Source organism: Vulpes vulpes, unplaced genomic scaffold, assembly GCF_048418805.1.
Source record: "Vulpes vulpes isolate BD-2025 unplaced genomic scaffold, VulVul3 Bu000000692, whole genome shotgun sequence".
In the NCBI taxonomy this organism is placed as follows: Eukaryota; Metazoa; Chordata; class Mammalia; order Carnivora; family Canidae; genus Vulpes; species Vulpes vulpes.
Window position 1 is genome coordinate 514,915 of NW_027325675.1, and position 22,163 is coordinate 537,077.

Genomic DNA, 22,163 nt, shown 5'->3' on the forward strand with positions numbered 1-22,163 from the left:
TCTTATTGGAAATGAACTCGTATAGCCTGCATAATCTGGAAAAAATATTGAATGAGTCTAGAATATATTCTATTTTGCTCAGATTTCAATTCTTAGATTCCCCTTTAGGTCATTTTCAATAGTGATCACAGATTCTTTTTTTTTTTTTTTTTTTTTTTTTTTGCGTAATCCATCCACCACTACTCTTTTTTGTTCTAATTGTCATTGGTCATGCTGATAATTATTTGGGTTTCAATAAGTACCGGGTCTTCTTATTTTTGTGAAAAATGAAACTAAATAAATAAATAAATAAATAAATAAATAAATAAATAAATAAATAAAAAGGGTTTTGTTTCATTTAGAGTTCAGTTGCAAGAAGGATATAAAACTCTGGAGATCTTGCATTTGAGCAGTGTGAAAAGATTACTTCCATAGTTTTGTCATCAACTGCTAAACTAGGAGCCAAGCATGCCCAGATTATGTCAAGAGAAACGATTCCAATTCCAATGTGAAGAGTTTGAAGAACCAGACATGGGGATGATACCTGAATTATCTATTTTTGCATGTTATCTTTCATCATACTAAAAACCCAGAAAGTGATTTAAGTAAGTAATATTATATTCTTTTTTGAGAGGCCAGTAAGTGACTCCAATGACAGTACTTATAGTTTGATCAGTAATACATAATAGGGCTCTTTCCATCATGATTTAAAAGCTTATTTCCTCTATTCTTCTAGAAGAAAAGAACAGCAGTTAGATTATCGCTCAGGAAGTGGTTGTTTGGGCAGATATAATAGAAAGGATACATACATACACATTGATAATAAGACTAAGTATATGCTTCCGTCTCTGCCAGTATTAAGCCATATCTGCCAGTAACAGAGTGTAAGATTGTTATAATATTAACAGATGAGTAGAACAGTCATTATCATCTTCTTTTTTTTTTTCTTTTTTTCTTTTTTTTTTTTCATTATCATCTTCTAACAGGAATTTCTATGGGTCTCTCGGGAAGAGAGCTGAGGGAAAATATTTTGGTTAAGGTAGTGTTAAAGTATCTGAAGTTTATCTAGTTTTAACATTAGAATCCTATTTGCTTTCTATCATCTTAGAAGGTTTAGGATCATTTCAGCAGCGAGAATTGGGTATGAATGTATGTATGTATGTATGTATGTATGGATGGATGGATGGATGTATTTAGGAGAGCAGCATACCTTTAAAAGACATAAGCCTGCCATATTTTCTGTTATTCTGGATGAACTGTGGCTAATTTATCCCTAATATGATGAGTTGTCTCAGTTTTTATTAACATCCATTTGAGATGATTTTTCAAGAGAGACATTTTATCTTTGCCAGATTATATCTTGGATTTTATAGTTTGATACTTTCCACAGTTTTCTTTCCTCTTAAAATTTCTCAATGCTAAAATCTAATGAATTGAGTCACATTTTTTTAAAGTTTTTGTTTAAATTCTACTTAACATAGTGTGATATTAGTTTCAGGTGTACACTATAATGATTCCACTATTTCGTACAACACCTGGTGTTCATCACAACAAAGCACTCCTTAATCTGCATCACCTACTTAACCCATCTCCTCATCTACATCCCCAGTGGCAACCACCTGTTTGTTTTCTATAGTTAAGAATCTGTTTCTTGGCTTGCATCTCTCTTTTTTTCCCCCTATGCTTGTTTTGCTTCTTAAATTCTACACATGAGTGAAATCGTATGGTTGTTTGTCTTTCTCTGACTGATTTACTTCATTTAGCATAATCTCTAATTCTATTCATGTTATTGCAAATGGCAAGATTTCATTCTTTTTATGGCTGAGTAATACTCCATTTTCATTCTTTTTATGGCTGAGTAATACTCCAATACACACAAAATACACACATATTTATGTATATATACATACATATATACACACATACACACATATACATACATATATACACAAAATACACACATATTTATGTATATATACATACATATATACACACATACACACATACACACGTGTAGATATATATATATGTATACAATATATAGGTGTGTTTGTGTGTATGTGTGTGTATGTGTGTACCACCTCTTCTTTATGCATTTTTTACAGTCAGTGGACATTGGGCAGTTTCCATAGTTTAGCTATTGGAGATAATGCTGCTATAAATATTGGGGTAATGTATCCCTTTGAATTAGTAATGTTGTATTCTTTGGGTAAATATCTAGTAGTACAATTGCTGGATGATAGGCTAGTTCTATTTTTTAACTTTGCAAGGAAACTCCATATTGTTTTCCAGAGTGGCTGCAGCAGTTTGCATTCCTACCAACAGTGAAAGAGGATTTCTTTTTCTCCACATCCTCACCAAAACCTTTTGTTTCTTGTGTTGTGTCTTTTCACCTGTCTATTGGTCATCTGTATGTCTTCTTTGGAAAAAATGTCTATTCATGTCTTCTGCCCATTTTTAATTGGATTATCCTTTTGGGAGGTGTTGAGATTTACAAGTTCTTTATATGTTGGATACTTCACTAGATATATCATTTACAGATATCTTCCCCCATTTCATAGTTTGCCTTTTAGTTTTGTTGATTGTTTCCTCACTATGTAGAAGCTTATTATTTTGATGATGCCCCAGTAGTTTATTTTTGCTTTTGTTTCCCTTGTCTCAGGAGACATACCTAGAAGAAAGTTGTTATGGCCATCATCAAAGAGATTATTTGTTGTGTTCTCCTCTAGCATTTTTATGGTTTTAGGTTTCATATTTAGGTCTTTTAATCCATTTTGAAGTTATTTTTGTGTTTAGTGTAAGAAAATGGTCTGGTTTCTTTTTTTTTTTTTTTTTTTTTTTGCATGTAGCTGTCCAATTTTCTTGTTGAAGAGACTGACTTTTTTCCATTGGATATTCTTATTGTAATCTTATTACAAACAATCTTGTTTTTGGCACAGTTGTAAATGGGTTTCCTTAATTTCTCTTTCTGCTGCTTCATTATTGTTGTATAGTAATGAATAGATTTCTGTATATCAATTTTGTATCCTGAGACTTTACTGAATTTTTTAAGCCATTTTAGCTGTTATTTGATGTAATCTTATGGATATCATGTTGTCTGCCAATAGTGAAAGTTTCACTTCTTACTTGCCCATTTGAATGCCCTTTCTTTCTTCCTTCCTTCCTTTCTTTCTTTCTTTCTTTCTTTCTTTCTTTCTTTCTTTCTTCTTTCTTTTTTCCTTTTCTTTTTCTTTTTTTCTGATTGCTGTACTTAGCTCTTCAGGTACCATCTTAAATAACACTGGTGAGAATGGACATCCCTGTCTTGTTCCTGACCAAAGAGGAAAGCTCTCAGTTGTTGCCCATTGTGGATGATAATAGCTGTGGTTTTTAACATATGGCCTTTATATTGTTGAAGCACGTTTCTTCTCAGCCTACCTTGTTGAGGGTTTTCAATCATGAACGGATAATGTACTTTGTCAGATGCTTTTTCTGCGTCTGTTGAAATGATGACATGGTTCTTATCCTTTCTTTTATTAATGTAGTGTATCACCCTGATTGATTTGTGAATATTGACCCAAGCGTGCAACCCAGGAATAAATCCCATTTGATTATGATGAGTGATTTTTTTAATGTATTGTTTTGGATCCGGTTTGCTAGTATTTTATTGGGAACTTTTGCATCCGTGTTCATCAGGGATATTGGCCTGTAGTTCTCTTTTTTAGTAGATTTTTTAGTAGAATCTTTATCTGGTTTTGGTATCAGGATAATACCAGCCTCATAGAATGAATCTGGAAGTTTTTCTCCCTTTTCTATTTTTTTTTTTTTTTTGGAAAAGAATGAGAAGAATAGGTATTAGCTCTTGTTTAAATGTTTGGTAGTTTTCGCCTGAGAAAACATCTGGCCTTGGACTTTTGTTTGTTGGGATTTTTTTGATCACGGATTCAATTTCTTTGCTGGTTATCAGTTGTTCAAGTTTTCTATTTAGTTTGATTGGTTTATTTGTTTCTAGGCATTTGTCCCTTTCTTCTAGGTTGTCCAATATGTTGGCATGGAGTTTTTCATAATATTCTCTTATATTGTTTGTATTTCTGTGGTGTTGGTTGTCTCTCCTCTTTCATTTGTGATTTTCTTTGGGTCCTTTCTCTTTTCTTTTTCATATATTTGTCTTGCAATTTCAGAATATGTTGTAATCCATTGCCTATAAATAGCCAATGAGTCCTAATAGTACTTTTTAGATGGTTGACCTTGGATAATCCTCAAATATTTAAGCTTTTCCTTGAAGAAGAACCTCTCTTCCAATGACAGGATATAGCTAATATCATGGAAGTTTTATAAAATTTTAGGTTTTTCTTGGAGATCATGTATTCATTATAGTTTTTTAAAAAGGTTATATTAAGAAAAAAATTAAAAACAAGTTCTAGACATTCTCATAACTCTATAGATCAGAAGAGTTAAAAAGTCAATGCCTCCATATTAAATCAGTGGAAACTACGAGGAAATTATTTTTAATTTTCTGTTTTAATTTTTTTTTAATAAGATGGGATTTCTTAGCCTATTCAGCTTGCTATAACAAAGCACCAGAGACTGTGTAGCTTATAAAAATTAAAAACAAAACAAAACAAACAACAAAAATCCCATACCAGAATATTTCCAAATACAGGAATTCCAGTGTTCCAAATAAGAACACAAGGAGACCCACTGCAAAACACATTATAATTTAAATGAAAATGTTAAAGACAAGAATAAAATATTAAAAATAACAAGAGGAAGCCAATTGTTAAATACAAAGAAACTCCCATAAGACTGCAAATTTTTCAGCAGAAGCTGAAAGAAAAAATTCCAATCAAGACTACTCTACCCAGTAAAGTTATTGTTCAGAAGTGAAGCTGAGATAAAGAGTTTTTCAGAGAAGCAAAGGCTAAAAGAGTTTATCACTACTAAACTAGCCTTACAAAATGTGTTAAGGGATTTAGGCTGAAAATAAAGGGTGCTAATTGGTAACAAGAACATATATGAAAGAATAAATCTCAATGGAAAGGTAAAGGTAATAAAAGTAGTGGATTAATTTTTTATAAAACTAATATTAAGGTTAAAAGACAAAAATAGTAAAAAATAATAACTATCATTACCACAATTAGTTAACGGATACACAAGATAGAAAGATTTAAAATGTGATATCAGGAGCATAAAATGTTTTTGGTGGGGAGGAATAAATATGTTGAATTTACAATGGGATCAAACTGAAGTTCTTATCAACTTAAAATAGACTATTACAGATATAAGTTGCTACATGTAAACCTCATGATAACCATGAAATAAAAACATTTAGTAAATACACAAGATAAAAAGAAAGGTATGTAAGCATAACACTAAAGAAAGTCATCAAACCACAGAGGAAGAGAGAAAGAGAAGAAAGACGAGCAAAGAAGAACAACAAAAACAGCCAGAAAACAATTAACAAAATGGCAATAAGCACATATCTATTAATAATTTACTTTAAATATAAATGGACTAAATCCTCCATTTGACCAACATAGAGTGACTGGGTGAATTAAAAAAGAAAGAGAATAGAAAAAAAAAACTGTCTATAAGCTGCCTACAAGAAACTGACTTTAGATGTAAGGACACACACATACTGAAAGAGATGGTATGGACAGATACTTCACATAAAAAAAATAAAAAGAAAACTAGAGTATCTATTCTTCTATCAGGCAGGTTGGCTTTAAAATAAACTGTAATAGAAGACAGAAGGGTGTTACATAATGGTAAAGGGGTCAATCCAGCAAGAAGACATAACATATATAAATCTTTATGCACCCAGCATAGGAGTGCTTAAACATATGAAGCAAATATTAACACCTAAAGGGAGAAATAAATGGCAAAATTAGAATACAAGGGGATTTTAATAGTCCACTTACATCAATGAATAGGTCACCCAGATAGGAAGCCAATAAGGAAACATTGGCCTTAAATGACAAGTGAGATTAAATGAATTTAACAGATAATTTACAGAACATCCCGTCTAAAAGCAATAGAATTCACATTCTTTTCAAGTACACAGGATTATTTTCCAAGAGACATTGTATGTTAGGCCCCTGAATAAGTCTTAATAAATATAAGAGGATGAAATTATTTCAAGCGTCTTTTCCAACCACAGTGGTATAAAACTAGAAGTTAATTACATGAAGAAAACTGGAAAACTGACAAATGTGGAAGTTAAATAACATGCCACTAACTAAGTAATAGGTTAAAGAAGAAATAAAAAACACTTGGGACAAAAAATAGAAATGTAAAATACCAAAATTAATGATATGCAGCTAAACAGTTCTTTTTTCTTTTTTTCTTTTTTTTTTTAGATTTTATTTATTCGTTCATGAAAGACACACACACAGAGAGGCAGAGACACAGGCAGAGGGAGAAACAGGCTCCATGCAGGACCCTGACGTGGGACTCAATCCTAGGTCTCCAGGATCACACCCTGGGCTGAAGGTGGCGCTAAACCCCTGAGCCACCCAGGCTGTCCTAAAACAGTTCTAATAGGGAAAATTATAGCAATAAATGCCTACTTGAAGGAACAAGTCTCAAATAACCCGAAATTACATCTGAAGGACCTACCAAAAAGGAACAAAACCCAAAATTAGAAGAAATAAATAGTAAACATTAGAGCATAAGTGCATAAGTAAACACAACAGAAACTAAAAAGAAAATCAGAAAAAAATCAATGAAACTTAGAGTTGGTTCTTTGACAATATAAAAAAAATTGGCAGATCTTTCACTAGACTCAATAAAAAAAGAGAGTGAAGACTCAAATGGAATCAGAAATGAAAGAGGAGATGTTACAATCGATAACACAGAAATAGAGAATCATAAGAGGCTACTTTCATTAATTATATGCTAACAAACTAGACAAGCTAGAAGTAACAGATAAATTCCTAGAAACATAGGAATTTCTATGGCTGAATCATGATGAAATAGGAAATCTGAACTGACTGATAATTAGAAAGGAGATTGAATCCGTAATCAAAAGTCTCTCAACACAAAAGATTAGGAGCAGAAGGCTTCAGCGGTAAATTTTACCAAGCATTCAAAATTTAATACCAATCTTTCTGAAGAAGAAGAAGAAGAAGAAGAAGAAGAAGAAGAAGAAGAAGAAAGAAGAAAGAAGAAAAAGAAGAAGAAGAAGAAGAAGAAAGAAGAAAGAAGAAAGCAGAAGCAGTAGAGGGAGAAACTCTTCCAAACTTATTTAATGAGGCCAGTATTACCATGATACCAAAACCAGATGAGGATGCCATAAAAAAAAAGAAAATTATAGGCCAAGATCCCTGACATATATAGGTACAAAAATTCTCATTAAAATATTAATAAACCAAATTCAGCAATACATTAAATGATCATACACGATGATCAAGTCGGATTTATTCCAAGAATGCAAGGATGTTTTGACATTCACAGCAGTTCATGTGATATACCACATTAACAAAATAAAGAACAAAAGTCATATAATCTCAAAAAATGCTAAAAAGCCTTGACAAAATTCAACATACATTTGTCATAAAAACTCAAAAAGCAGGTATAGAGGGAATGTACCTCTACATAATAAAGGTCACAAATAACAAACTCACAGCTAAAGTTATATTCAGTGAAGAAAAGTGGATTTTTTTTTTTCAGAAACAAGACAAGGATCCCCATTCTTGCCACTTTTATTCAGCATTATATTGGAAATCCTTAGGCAAGGAAAATATATCAAAATCATCCAAATTGGAAAGGAAGAAGTAAAACTGTGACTATTTGTAGATGACATGGTATTATAGGTAAAAACCCTAAAAGAATCCATCAAAAACCTGTTTGAACTAATAAATGAATTCAGTTAAGGTGCAAGATAGAAAGTCAATAAATCAATTTTACTTCTATACACTAGTAATTAACTAGCAGAAAGAGAAATTAAAACAACTCCATTTATAATTGCATTAAAAAGAATAAATAAATATTTAGCTCAAGAGGTGAAAAACCTGTATGTTGAAGTATACAAAACATTGATGAATGATATTGAAGATGATACAAATAAATGCTCAGAGATTAGAAGAACTAATTTTGTTAAAATGTCCATATTACCCAAAGGAATCTATGGATTCGAGGTAATTCTTATCAAAATCCCAATGGCATTTGTCACAGAAATAGAACAAACAATCCTAAAATTTGAATGGATCCATAAGAGACCCTGAATAGACAAAACAATATTGAGAAAGAAGAGCAAAAATGGAAGCATCACTCTCCCTGAATTCAAATTTTATTACAAAACAGAGTAGTATTGGCATAAAAACTGACATCTAAATCAATGGAATAGAATAGATAGCTCCTAATATAAACATGCAATTAATGTATGACAAAGGAGCCAAGAATAAGCAATGAGGAAAGGATAGTCTCTTAATAAATTGTGTTGGGAAAATTGGACAGTCACATGCAAAAGAATGAACTTACACCATACACAAAAATTAACTCAAAATGAATTAAGGAGTTGAACATAAAACCTGAAACCATAAAACTAGAAAAAAATATAAGTGGTAAGCTCCTTGATATAGTTCTTGGTGATAATTTTTTAACATGATAGGAAAAGCAACAAAAACAGAAGTAAACAAGTGAGACTTCACCCAGCTAAAACTCTTCTACACAGTAAGGCAACCACCAAGAAAATGAGACAGCCTATTAAAGAACAGGAAATATTTACAAATTATATATCTGATAAGAGGCTTGTATCCAAAATATATAAAGAACTCCTATAATTCAATCACAAAAATGAAGCATCTGCTTAAAAAATGGACAGATCTGGGGCACCTGGGTGGTTCAGTCAATTAAGTGTCTCCCTTTGGCTCTGGTTATGATCCCAAGTCCTGGGATGGAGCCCCATGGTGGGTTCCCTGCTCAGCACGTAGTGTGCTTCTCCATCTCCCTCTGCCCCTCCCCCTTTATTCTCTCTCTCTCTCTCTCAAATAAATAAAATCTTTTTTTAAAAAAGACAATAAATAACAAATATTGGCAAGGATGCAAAGGAAAAGAGAACCTTCATGCACTGTTAGAAGGAATGTACATTCGTGCAGCCACTGTGAAAAACAGTATGGAGATCCCTCAAAATTTTAAAATAGAATTATCCTATATTCTAGCATTCTACTTCTGGCTATTTATCCAAAGAAAACAAAAGCACTAATTTTAAAAGATATTGCACCTCTCTGTTCATTGCAACATTATTTACAATTGTTAAAATATGGAAACAGCCTAAGTATTTATGAATAGATGGATGGCTAAAGATATAGATGTAGATATAGAAGTTGGAAATAGTTCAGATTTAGCTCCAGACCATTACAATAAAGTGAATATTGGAAAAAGGAAGTCAAATGAAATTTTTGGTTTCCCAGTGAATATAAAAGTTATGTTTACACTATAATGTAGTCTATTAAGCATGCAATAGCATTATGTCTAAAAACAACAGTGTATACACCTTAATTAAAAAATACTTAATGGCTAAAAATGCTATTATCTGAGCTTTCCACAAGCTATAATCACTGATCGTAGATCACCATAATACATTTAATAATAATGAAAGAATTAGAGATATTATGAGAATTAACAAAATATGGAACAAGGACATGAAGTGAATTAATGCCATTGGGGAAAATGGGGCCAATCGACTTGCTTGATGCAGGGTAGCCAACGCCTTCAATTTATTAAAAAATGCAATATCTGCAAAGTGCAATAAAGTGAAATATAATAAAATGAGATATGCCTGTACAGTGGAATATTATCCAGCCATTAAAAAGAATGAAATATTGCCATTGGCAATGCAAATGGACTTCAAGGGCATAATGCTAAGTGAAATAAGTCAGACAGAAAAAGACAAATATAGTATGATATTTCTTATATGTGGAATCTAAATGAAAAAATAGTCTCATAGACACAGATTTGTGGTTGTCAGAAACAGGGGTCAGAGGGTAGGAAAAATGGGTGAACTGTTTTGCTCTTTTGTATGTTTAGTTTAAAAAATTGATTTTTTTAAAAAGGAAAAAATAGATTTATATTTTACTGTTCTGAATGTTGGGATGTCAAGATCAAAGCACTGGCAGACTTGTTGTCCTAGGAGGGCCCAATTTTGGTTCATAGATGGTGTCTTCTTGCTATGTCCTGACATGGTGGAAGGGGCAAAGAACCCTGTGGAGTATCTCTTTCTAGAGTACTAATCCTATTCAGAGGGGTTATCCACTTTGATGACCTAAGTATCTCCCAAAAACTCCACCTCCTAATTCAATTACATTGGTCCTTAGGTTTCAACATACAAATTTTGGGTGGACTTAAACATTCAGACCATAGCATTGAGCTTTATGAAAATTTTGATGCCTTAGTGTTCAAAGTATTTGGTTATAATATGTGAATTTGCATAATATTGGCTGTCATGATTGACTCCACATCGGAACATCCTGTCAAAGTGCAAATTTTTCCTTCAAGTGGCATTATATAGGGCATAGTGAGATTGCAAACCGTTAGCAAACAATACATGATTATTTAGCCAACTGAAATAATTGATTCTCAACTATACTCTCAACCATGAGGCCTTTAACCAAAGGACAAGGTACTGCTAAGACAGTACAAAGAATACTATTTTCTATAAAAAGATATTTGTGTGTACCTGAGGCTTTCTGTGAGTTCTATCTTAATAAAATACTAAGGTAGCTTAGTCAATATTTTGAGATGACAATTCAGGCTTTAAATGCTTTTGTTTTTATTATCTTACCTTGGTTTATGGGACCGTTACTCCAGTTAGATCTATGAGATCAAGGTTTAGTTGCAGAAGCAATTAATTTTGTTAGTCTTAAAGGAGCAGATATCAGATCAGTGGCTATTGCTTAATTGGTAATACTCTTTTTGAGTACTTATTTAATTGAATTTAATACTGTTTTGAGTACTTATTTTCTAGGATACATTCTATGTGGTCATGCATATACTTTAATTCCTCTGAATCAGTGATTCTCCATATAATTTGATGTTTTCCTTATTAAATGTCTTATATTGCATCTTAGTCAATTGACCAAACTTCCTTAAACTTGGAAATCTATTTCTATTGTTGTCACTAGACTCATTTTGATATTGGAAATCTATTTCTATTGTTGTCACTAGACTCATTTTGATATTGGGAGAAAGTTTCATGAAGAGACTCTCTAAGCTATTATCAAGTCTTATTTCTATATTTAGCTGTTCTTGAACTTATAGAACTCTAATTATATCATACTAATATGATCTATGTAGTCATCACTATTTATCCATTTTTCTCATCTGATGACTCAATAGATGAATTAAGTGATAAAGATCATGCAGTTCTAAGCAATACATTTGTAATACAGTTCTGAAATCAGTTGTGAATTAATTCTATTTTTTTATTCTAGAAAAGTCTTTGCAGTGGAATGAAGTGCAATTTTGATTGCACAGCATTGTTTTTTTCTTCAAGGGAAATTGGAAATTTCCTTCAGAAGGACTATCTAAGAGAAGGAAAATGTTGAAGACTGAAGGAGTGTTAGCAGCACACTGAAGTGTTAGAGAAAGATACAAGGACGAGACAGATCTAAGGATATTATTACAGATTTGCTGTTGGACTTGAAAAAAGAAAAAGAAGCCAATAATGGTACAAAAATGTTTAGGCTGAGCAAACAAATGGATGAAATTGTCATCAACTAAGATGGGAAAGAATGTAAGGGGAACCAATTCAACATGTTACATTTGAGATGTTGCCTAGATTTTCAAGTAGATGTCCAGAGGAAGCCATTGAATAGTTAAGTCTGGAGTTGAAAAGTCTGGGACTCATGGACACAGAGATGTACTTACTGCTCCAAGACTGGGTAGATCACCGAGGGATTAAGTTTGCAAACAAAATAGAAATAAGAAAAAAGCCCTGGGTCAATCCAACATTAAGAATGTATATTTATGCTATGCATCTTTGTGCATATAGCTCACCATTTCATGTTCATTACTTCTTTTCAAGGAATGTCTTGTGCTTCTTCTTCAGTTGTCAGAGTCCCATCATTTTTGAAAATTGATCTCTTTCTTTCACCCTCCTAACAAGCTGGCACTATTGCCTCCTTACTTTTCAGTTTCATTACTGTCTTGTCACAAATACATCCAGCAGTTAAGAGTGAACATTTGGTTTTTCTCCATCTCTATGTGTGTTAGTTTTGTTCTTACTGCTAAGTTTTAACAGCTTAGATGGGTATTTGGTAAGGCTGAGTAGAAAAGGATCATTGGTATAATCATCCAATAAAATTATTTTATAAAAAGCAGTCAAAATTAGCAAAGGAAAATTATGTTTATCTCCCTGATTTTTCACTTAGAAGAATTAGAATTATTCTATTAAAGTAAGAATACACCTCTGCCTCCTCAGGATGGGAAAACAATTTGTGATACCCCCATAAGTCTGCCCTTGGTGTTTGTAAAGGCTCCATTAACTGAGAACTGTCATCCAGTTGGAAGATCAAAAGTAAAGGAGCAAATTCATATAACTTTAATGCTAAGATTGGAAGTAGGTAGTGTGTTTGCATAATGGTTATACCAAAAATACCAAGGTGAATAAATCTGGAGTTTCAATGTGTAGTGGTTATAGTCAAGTTAAAAATGGAATTTGGAAGCATTTACTTCTTTGAGCATTAAAGGGACTGTTGTTCCTAGCAGTCATAATAAATCCCCTCTCTTGTCCCAAGGGACATGAGGACAAGGTTAGAGGGGAGAGCATATGAAGTATTATACTGTTTTATTCTAGTAAGTAAATATAGGTTCCTTCATGTCTGGCATGTTAAATATTCAAAGTCAAAGAAGAAAAATAGAACTTTTAAAGATTTTATGTTCTGTGGTTTAAAGCTACCACTTTTTACAACTTCAGACTTAAAAAGTTAATTTTTAAGAATATATATATATGCTTATTTTAGGAATAATTATACATCTGCTTAAAATAAACCATATGCACATAAACACATGATAACTAAGCTTGTTGCCATAGTAAATATGGTGAAAATGATGGTTGCTTTTTAGAAACAGTTGATATTCCTCTAATAGACGATAAAAAAACAAATTCCCACCCCCAAATTTTTAGAAGTATATCATTAAATTGAAGATTATGTCATGAGTAAAATAAAATGTACTACTAATGACAGTTATTTAAAATTCTAATAGAAAATGTCTATTTAAAAAAAAAGAAAATGTCTATTTTGTTGGAATTATTTAAAAAATTGCTATAAATACAAATATAATAGTTCTGATATATATTAAGCATTTTTTTTCTAATTTGAGAATTACTTTTTAGACAATCACTAAACCTAGATAAAATAAGTTGAGGTTGCATCTTGTTATGCTAATTTTATCTTACATACAAGCTTTGAAATTTATTTTTAAACTATCAGTATATGTAAAAATGTCTTACTAATTTTTTGTTTATCGACCATCAATATTAGACATTAGAGCATTTCATATAATAGTAAACTACAATAAAGTTATTTTTATTCACTTAAAATAATTCTTGGTACCATATAATGTGATTACTGAGTCAAAAGATAAACATCATTCAAACACATATTTTCTATACTTTCAAGTAATTTTTTTATGAATTTATTTATTTATTCATGAGAGACATGAATAAATGGAGAGCGAGAGAGAAAGAGAGAGAGAGGGCCAGAGACACAGGCAGAAGGAGAAGCAGGCTTCTTGCAAGGAGCCTGATGCGGAACTCGATTCCAGGACCCCATAATCACGCTCTGAGCCAAAGGCAGATGCTCAACTTAATGAGCCACCCAAGCATCCCTCAAGTAATTCTTTAATTAAAATTTTGTGGGGGGATCCCTGGGTGGCGCAGCGGTTTGGCGCCTGCCTTTGGCCCAGGGCGCGATCCTGGAGACCCAGGATCGAATCCCACGTCGGGCTCCCGGTGCATGGAGCCTGCTTCTCCCTCTGCCTGTGTCTCTGCCTCTCTCTCTCTCTCTGACTGTCATAAATAAATAAAAAAAAAATTAAAAAAAATTTTTGTGGGTTTTTTGTTTGGTTGGTTGTTTTTAGAGAGAGAACATGGGGGAGGGGTGGCAGAGAGAGAGAGAGAGAGAGAGAGAGAATATTAAGCAGACTCTATGTCCTGTGCCAAGCGTCTGACTGTGCCGAGAGTCTGACTCGGGGCTCAGTTTCACAACCCTGAAGTCATGACCTCAGCCTAAATCAAAAGGTGGATGCCTTAGTCTGAGCCACCCAAGTGTCCTTTAAAAATGTGTTTTGTTTTTTTTTTAAGATTTTATTTATTTATTCATGAGAGACACAGAGAGAGAGAGAGAGAAAGAGAGAGAGAGAGAGAGAGGGGAACAGACATGGGCAGAGGGAGAAGCAGGCTCCATGCAGGGAGCCTGACATGGGACTCGGTCTGGGGTATCCAGGATCACACCCTGGGCTGAAGGCAGCGCTAAACTGCTGAGCCACTGGGCTGCCCTAAAAATGTGTGTTTAATTGAAGAATTGCTTAGTATTACATTTTAAGAATGGATATATGATTCGCCTACTTTTTTTTTTTTATACAGGAAAGCAGTGGCTTTTCTGTTCTCAAAATTTAGAATATTCTTAGCCAACTATTAAGGACTAAATGTTTGTGTCTAATGCAAAATCCATATGTTGAAATCCCAGTCCACAATCTGATTGTATTTAGGAGATGGAGTCTTTGGGAAATTATTAGGACATGAGCATGGAGCCCTCACAAATAAGTGCCTTTATAAGAGGAAAACAGAGAGCTTGCTTTCCCTCTTTCTTGTTCTCTGCCCTGTTGAAGACACAACTAGAACTTAGCTAATTGCAAACAGGCACTGCATCTGGCATTGGTGCCTTAATCTTGGATTTCCTAGTCTCCAGGACTGTGAGAAATAAATTTCTCTTATTTATTTATTTTTTTAATTTTTTTTAATTTTTATTTATTTATGATAGTCATGGAGAGAGAGGAAGGCAGAGACACAGGCAGAGGGAGAAGCAGGCTCCATGCACCGGGAGCCCGATGTGGGATTCGATCCCGGGTCTCCAGGATCGCGCCCTGGGCCAAAGGCAGGCGCCAAACCACTGCGCCACCCAGGGATCCCAAATTTCTCTTATTTAAACCATCCTTTTTTGGGTATTCTGTTATAGCAGCCTGAACCAACTAAGACAACAACATAATAGAATTTTCATTTATATAGATCAAGAGGGTGGAAAAAAGTTTGTTCTTCCTTCTGGAATATCTTGAACATGGGCTTATAAAAGAGAATATTATTTTTTATTATTTGCAACCATACCACATAAAACCTATCCCTTTTAAGTTATACTCAATTTAAACATTATTTAAACTTCTAATCAGGAATATGAGATTGGGCTTTTCCTTATATAAAGTGGAAATTTGCACTTGAGGTACATTGGATTGATAAATCTTTATAATTAAGAGATAAAAATTATAGGGTTATGTGTGTGTGTTCTCCAGATTACTTAGATATAGCAATAGTTTTTAACCCTAATATATCTTAGAACCACCTGGTGGTCTTACAAAAAATATTACTTTTGCTGACAAAAAAGTAAGTTAAAGGGGGAGAAGTGAAGACTGAGAATTGGTATAATTTACTAGAACTCCAAAAGATTTCATTGTGCAGTGAGGGTTAAGAACCGCCTGCCTAAGAACAGGTAGATAATGGGACAGCATTTTTTTTTTTTTTAGTAAATCTTGCTTCTGGTGAGAGAGAGAGAGAGAGAGAGAGAGAGAGAGAGAAAATAGTTAGTATTAGTTGAGGAAAGCTATTTTCTTTCCTTTGGTAAAAACATATTTGTTCTTTTTCCTAGGAAGGAAACAAATGTTGAGACTGAGGGAAATCATTTGGGACTAAAATGTATTTTGGGCCATTTCCCTTTCTGTCTATCTGGGTGAAACCTTGTGACCTATCATTTTCAATATTTCTTGGTAACCTTGAGGTACTTTAACAAAGGGTTGCCACACTTGTTTTATATACTCTCCATTTCCAGTATGAGCAAATTTAGATTCATTTTTCAAGTTTTTTTGCTGTAGCCAGAAAAATAAGAAAGCTTAGGCATCTACAATAAATCGTGTTTGTCTTTGCAGGGAGTACTAACAAGTTTGTTTAAGGTATTATAAGAGTTGTTGGGGGATCCCTGGGTGGCGCAGCGGTTTGGCGCCTGCCTTTGGCCCAGGGCGCGATCCTGGAGACCCGGGATCGAATCCCACATCAGGCTCCCGGTGCATGGAGCCTGCTTCTCCCTCTGCCTGTGTCTCTGCCTCTCTCTCTCTCTCTGTATGACTATCATAAATAAATAAAAATTTTAAAAAAAAGAGTTGTTGGGCCATTTTATTTTATGTATAATTTGAGGCAGTGTAATGCCAGGACAAAAGTGCACAATCAGAAATATGTAATTTTTACATGCGTCAGAGTGAGAATGCATTTTTATAAAAGTGCTCCACATTTATTACTTTATGCATTTGATTTGGCAAAATTCATTGCTATTTTCATGTACAATGCAATGCTAGTTTCAAATTTGTATATATTGAGTTTGAAAGGGTAGAAATGTGCTTGATGGATCTGTCAATAAACACCATTAGTACCAACTGTATATTTGATAATAATATATTATTAAAACAATGTCCCCATCACATTTTAACGAATCCATCATGCTTCCAGATGGTGAACATGAGATTCTGTTTTAACTTAATATCATCTTAGTTTTGGTGAGATGATGTGTATAAATTGTAGCCTTAAGAATAACTGGAGCAAACAGAGCTGTCATTTCTCCTTTTCTAAGGAAGGAAGGAAAGGAAAAAAGGACAACTGGAATTCTCTAGGATCTGCTCCTCAAACATATTTGAAGAAAGAGAGCAGAACAATGAAGTAGGTAGGCTGTGGCAGACATGGAGATGCACTTCCTAAATTGTCTTCTCAGGTAGGGTGAGTTGGCTTGTTTTCTGTATGCATATGCAAGGGATACTCATCAGACACCCTCTAAACCCTCTGCCTCCTTCCATATTGACCCTGGCAGGGTCTTAAGCTACAGCTAATGAGGGAGAGAAGGAAGGAGTTGACTTGGGAAAGAGAGGGAGGAATGATAATGATTGATTTTGAATTGCTAAAATCCTTAATTATGGGAGGGGCAAGATGCCAGATCCTGTCCTTTGAGGTTACATGGATACAATTCTGAGTTTCAATGTCATTTTGTGGATAAGGAGAAGTTTTACCATTGAATATGATGGAGATGCTGAAGACCAAAATGAAGTTGTGTTTGCAACCTAAAGAGTCTCACAAACTTTCATGTAAAAGGCTACTAAAATAAGTTAGGTATCTGAGGAATTTTTATCTCATTAAAAAGGAAGAAACACTCCACACTGATTACATTTTAAAAGGATGGTGGGAAAGAAAAATGTGTATGTGCCTTGATTAGGTCATGAGACAATTCAATATATTCGTCATTTATATTATGTCATGTATAAGCTTTATATAATGTATGAATATACGATATCTTTTAATAATTGTAAAGTATATAAATATCAATATCATGGAAACACCATGAGGGCTCAGGCTTCTTATATTTCCATTGAATGCTATAATACCAACTGTAGAAGCCTGAGCCCTCATGTTGATTCCGTGATATTGATATTTATATAATACTTTAAAATTATCAAAAGATAACATGTTCAGTTTCTTACAGTTGCTTTGAATGCCATAATACTATTATCAAAAATATTATTTTTATTTATTAAATTATATGCTATAACATGTATAATCCTAATGTTTTTATTGGGTTATATTGTTTTCTTTCTTAACATATATTTCTTTTCTTAATGATCTAAACTTTGTTGCCAGTGTGTAGGTCTGCAACTCAATTTACTTTTTAGACCAAACCCATTGCTCTTCTGCTTACATTTATAAATTATTTTTTGCCATATTGTATGTTTGTTCCAAACTATATAGTGCATTATAATGCTTTACTGTTCTCTATTTGAACAACGTAGTTATTTATTTGTTTTTTATTTAAGTAGGCTCCACAGTCAGCATGAAGCCTAATGAGGTGCTTGAACTCATGACCCTGAGATTGAGACCTGGGCTGAGATCAGAAGTTGGATGGTCAACCAACTGAGCCACCCAAGTGCCCCTCAACAATGTAGTTTTAAATACTGAATTTTATCGCAAGACTTTTGAATGTTTTGGATGTGTCTTGTAATTTGTTGCTGTCATCTGTATCAGATGATGTTGTTTTAAAAAAAGATCTAGTCAATCTCCCTTGAGTTCACAGTGCAGCTACGGAAAGCTTACAACCTCTCATATCAAGCACTTTTGCTTCTTTCCTCTGGCTTTACTATCTAAAGGCTTGCTTGAGAATTTTGGGGATTCACTTAGCCCTCATGTACAGGATCATACTAGGGATTTCATGTTCCTCAACCAATGAGAGACAAGAGTTGACAGACATAACTCCTAGCCTCTCTATTCCATACAATTCTGATAGGAGCTGCTCAAAGAATTCCCAGCAGGATTGAGTCCAGTTACTCACACTGATCACTTTTTCATTGGAACACTATTGGCTGGTCTCTCCTTACTTTGTCAATTCTCTATTATTACTTGTACTTTCTAGTATCACCTCCCAAATGAAGTACCTGCCTTCCAGTGCCTGGATGTGCTTTCCAGGGAATCCAAATCAGGACAAGATCTTTTTCCATTTTTGTGTCACTGGCTCGTTTTCCTTCAGAATTAGCCTTAAGTAACATAGTACGCTGAATAATCGTCTCTCAAAGATGTTCACATCATAATTCATGGAATATGTGAATATGTTACCTTACGTGGTAAAAGGGACACATGATTAAGTTAAGGTTTTTAAAATGAGATTGTCCTGAATTATCCAGGTGGTTCCCATGTTATCACAAAGATACTTACAGTGAAGAAGAATCAGAGAAGAGTAAGAGAAGAGAGACTGGAAATAGAAGACACAGTAGAAAAGATTGTATATTTCTGGTTTTGAAGATGGAAGAAGGACCACAAAACAAGGAATGTAGGGTGACATCTGGAAATTGAAAAGGCAAGGAAACACTTTTTCATAGATCCTCCAAAGGAATGTAGCCCTGTAGACTGCATTCTTAGACTTCAGATCTCCAGAAGTATATGGCACTTAATTTGTGTTTTACGTTGTAGTATTTGTGATAATAAGTTACAGCAACAATAGGAAACTAATACAAATGTCTCTACTTAAAAAGTTTTTCGGGGGATCCCTGGGTGGCGCAGCGGTTTGGCACCTGTCTTTGGCCCAGGGCGGATCCTGGAGACCCAGGATCGAGTCCCACGTCGGGCTCCCGGTGCATGGAGCCTGCTTCTCCCTCTCCCTCTGCCTGTGTCTCCGCCTCTCTCTCTCTCGCTCTGTGTATCTCTGATGAATAAATAAATAAAATCTTAAAAAAAAATTTTTCTTTCTCCCCTTAACTACAGAAAATTTCCCTCAAACAACATATGGAAAATATGATCTGGTTTTGTTCTGTCCCATAGTAAGTGTCCTGCATTAAGTCAAAAATAAGGATTTCATGCACCTTTATTTTACTATTTATAGTATTATTGTCACTCAGTATTATGGAAAAAATCTATGTTCCCATCTCTAACTTATGATTCACATTTAAAGATTTATTCCAAGATGGTGTCTTACCACAATTTCTGAACTTTTTCACAGACATCATTTCCTCAGGCTATTTTAGTGAAAACCCAGATAGTTTATTTTTCTGCCTTCTCAATTTGTGGGGCTACATATGCTTTACAGTTCAGAGATGTGTGTGATTTGCCAGGCACACAGTGATTTTGCACTTAGGTTATTTAACTATGCTGCTTAAGCTTCACAATAAACAATATAACTGATTATCTTCCTAATATAACTCCTTTATTACACGTCTCTAATCTCTTGTCAAAAAGGACACTTATTTGATATGTTTCCTTATCTCTGTGTGCATAAAACATCTCAGAGCTCTTGAGTAAAAGAAAACAAAGCAAAAGAAATAAACAAAAGATGCAAAAACCTCACCCTGACATACTCAAGTTAGGCAACCAGTTTATACCTGTTCACCACTATTATACTTTCTACTATTTAGAAAATTACTTACTTTTTCCTAGTTAGCCAATGCTCAAATTTTTGGATCTTAATAGCATGTAGTGACACTTTGCTCTCCCACAGATCTCTATTGTAAATTCAACTGTTTTAATTTCTAATGTATATATTTTCCTACCCTAATTTTTTGATGTACTATTAGTTATATTTTATACTATTTTTGTTTAGCCTAGATTTTTTAGCTTACCATACCATATTTAGCAGATCATAAAATATCATGATTAGTAAAAATCCCAAATATTCTTTTTTTTCCCCAAATATTCTTTTTAAATAAGATCTCTGAAAGATCAAGAAGATTCTGAGGGCTGGTTGTGAATTAAAAAAAAAAAAAAGCACTCTGTGTTAGATTATGGATTAATTGCTAGAAAGCTGCCTCAAATTATCCATAAATTAATGCATTTGATCATACTTTCTACAAGTATTTACTGAATACATAGGATAATAAAGACACTGTGTTAATACCTAGCATGCAGCACAAACTAAACATACATAGCCCTTGCATTCATGAAGCATCCTTGTGAGGTGTGGATAATAAAAAACAAACAAACAAACAAAAAAACCTTAAGCAACAAAGAAAAAACCTCCTTAGTTATGGTAAGTGCTCTAAATGATAATAGGGTATATATAAGAGAGAAAAATGGGGCAGCCCAGGTGGCTCAGTGGTTTAGTGCCACCTCCGGCCCAGGGCGTGATCCTGGAGCCCTGGAATAGAGTCCCACATTGGGCTCCCTGCATGGAGCCTGCTTTTCCCTCTGCCTATGTCTCACTGCTCTTTCTCTCTCTCTGTCTCTGTGTCTCTCATGAATATATAAATAAAATCTTCTAAAAAATATTTTAGAAAAATAGGAAGGATGTGTACTATTGTATCTTTGTCAAACAGTGAGAATCTCTTGGAAGGTGACATAAATTGAGAGTGGTAACTGAAGAATATCCAGAAAGAAGAATGAGGCCTCCCAGAAGGAGGACACACCATATGTAACATCCCTTAGGAAAATATGTGCTCATGAAACAAAGGAAAACTAGGACAAAATGTAGGGAGAGTGGGTAAGGGTAGGATTAGATAAAATTTGACAGACTTTGACCAGAACTTGAACAATTTTTTGAAGTCATCATGAAGAGTCTGGATTCTCTTTCCATGTTGGAGGAGGTCATTAAAGGAGGTAACCACCAGTTGACTCTGAGTTACACTTGGGCAGTTAAAGGCTCCTCACCTGTCTCCTTTCTTTGGAATATATGTTTTGTCCATTATTCTCTTCCATTATTCAATGGAAGCCATTTTTAAGGTCACAGCCTTGAGAAAGCAATGTGTTGTTGAAACCATCTGGATATTATACATGACAAAACCTAGTTAAGGCCTCCATAGAAACTTTTAAAATTTTGGCAAGTGGGTCCAGAGATCTACTTGTCTTGCAGCCACCCAAGTTTGTATGTAAGATCCCTTGCTTATTAAAACTACCACCTATTAATCTGAATGGTCTGCCTCTTTCTCCCATTTTCCTCAGCCTCAGTACACAGGGACGAGTTCGAGAACCATCATACCATTGCAATGTGATGTAGTTTTTAATGAAATGAGGTGACTTTATTTTCTTAGAGAGCACCCTAGGTACTGTGGGAAAAGAGATGGGAGCCTAGATATTCCCATTTTAAAGTAAAAAACAATAAACAAAAACAAACAAAAAATACACTGGTTTTGTTATTCTCATTCTTATACTCAATAAAGTTGACAATTTAATTTTTAAAAATATTTTATTTATTTGAGAGAGAGAGCACAAGCAGATGAGATGCAGAGGGAGAGGGAGAAGCAGATTCACTGAGCTGAGCACGGGTGCCATCCCAGGACCCTGGGATCATGATCTGAGCCCAAGGCAGATGCTTAACCAAGTGAGTTACCCAAGCACTCTGATCATTTAAATTTTAAACCTGTAACTATTTTCCATGAAATCAGTAATTATTTAATTTAATTTAATTTAATTTAATTTAATTGAAAGTAAAGCTACCCAACGATTCTGATTTGTCTTCAGTTGATTTTTCTTCATAAACTGT

The 22,163-nt window shown here is 34.0% G+C and overlaps 1 long non-coding RNA gene across 1 annotated transcript in view; it reads left to right on the forward strand.

The window, feature by feature from the left end:
* Nucleotides 1-18,098, forward strand: part of LOC140596523 (uncharacterized) — a 182,202-nt gene extending 164,104 nt beyond the window's left edge. Inside the window, exon 3 of the long non-coding RNA XR_011998464.1 lies at nucleotides 18,019-18,098. This is a non-coding gene — a long non-coding RNA (uncharacterized lncRNA). The remainder of the gene's footprint in view (nucleotides 1-18,018) is intronic.
* The last annotated feature ends 4,065 nt before the right edge of the window (nucleotides 18,099-22,163 follow it).